Raw genomic sequence first — 1,531 nt, 5'->3', positions numbered from 1 at the left:
CTCAGAACTCCTCGCCGCTAATCCCGCCTGTTTCGTATCCAAGCCACCCCCTGGCCCACCGTGACCTCGGGGCCTTTATTCCCCGACACTGACAAATTATAATCAGTTTCTCCTGGATTCATTCAGTACACATGCAGTTTAAACTATAAAGAACTGCAGTTTATATATAACTGTTGGTGAAGAAACTTCTTGGGAAATTTGCCAGACTGGTAAAGGAAAAAGATACTGTAGCAGGATATAAAAATAGATAAATAATAAATTGCAACTTTGCCTAGACTGTGGACTGTGATAGCATTTACTGTTTTGAAAGGTTTTATGGTAAAAATGTTTTATTTTTTATGTTTTGAAATATACAGCAACATAAAAATGTAATGGTTGGCTTAACCTATAAAGAGTTTTCTAATCAGTTAGTTCCTGACAGAAGGTAAAATTTGTATCTCAGTGGAAGATTTATTTTTTTTCTTTCCCTTTTAATTTTCTAAGTCTGAGATGCCTTGAAGTTGCTTGACATTATGGGATACATTTTCAAAGCTTCATGCAGAAGAGACACCAGGACAAAACAAAACAAAACAAAACTAACAAAAAAAAAACACCACACCAAGCATACACTGAATTATATGCATTCATCTCCTGTGCTGTGTTTTGATATATCTGCATGAAGACAGGAGTTGCAAATAGAATGAAATTATGGGCTAAGTGGGTTATTTCCCTTCTTTCATGATATGTGGAAATTAATAAAGTCATTAAATATTACATTTACTGTTCATTGAATTACTTGGTTGTTTGGTAATTATTAGTGTGATTACAAAGTGACATAAACAACTATGTGGCTTGACTCTGCAATTATGTTCAGTATATCCCAAGCTGACACGTACTGAACATATTTTGCTGATTTTGCAGGCAATTAATAAATACTCTTACAATGTGACTTTTATAAAAAGCTATAAATAATGTATCAGAGTCTATTTTCTGTTCAGCATGCACTTGTGCTTGCACTGAAGCACACAGTTACAGCTCATTAGTGAAGTCAAACAGAAACAATTTAACTAGTTTGCTGCAAAAGGTAATTTAAAAGGAAGATAAGGACAGCTTTGCTCACTCATGTCTTACTGACCTGCTATTTTTTCCTTTTGTATTGTGCTTGCTAATAAAATCATAGTTGAAGAACTGAGAAAGTTTAATTACAGCTTTCTGAAAATTCTGAATAATCACAACTTTCTGGAATGTCAGAAGCACATCCTTATTTCATTGCTGTGCCCTATAATGCTCTTGCATAAATGCATTACTTTTGTTCTTTCTTATTTAATTATTTTCTTACTATAAAATAAAACTAACTGCGAGTGACTGTAACGGGGGGCTACTGGGGCTGATCTCCATGAGGCCCGCCCACCTGTTCTTGGGCTAACCGCCCACCTTCTCTCCCACCACACCTTGGTCTTAATTGATTAATTAATAGATGTAATTAGGCAAGGGCCATTTTCTGCCTCGCTGCTAGGGGGCACTATCTGCGGCTCCATTCCTCCCCTACACC

This window comes from Gavialis gangeticus, unplaced genomic scaffold (assembly GCF_001723915.1).
Source record: "Gavialis gangeticus isolate Ggan-Ray unplaced genomic scaffold, GavGan_comp1, whole genome shotgun sequence".
Classification (NCBI taxonomy): domain Eukaryota; kingdom Metazoa; phylum Chordata; order Crocodylia; family Gavialidae; genus Gavialis; species Gavialis gangeticus.
This window is presented reverse-complemented; position numbering follows the sequence as displayed.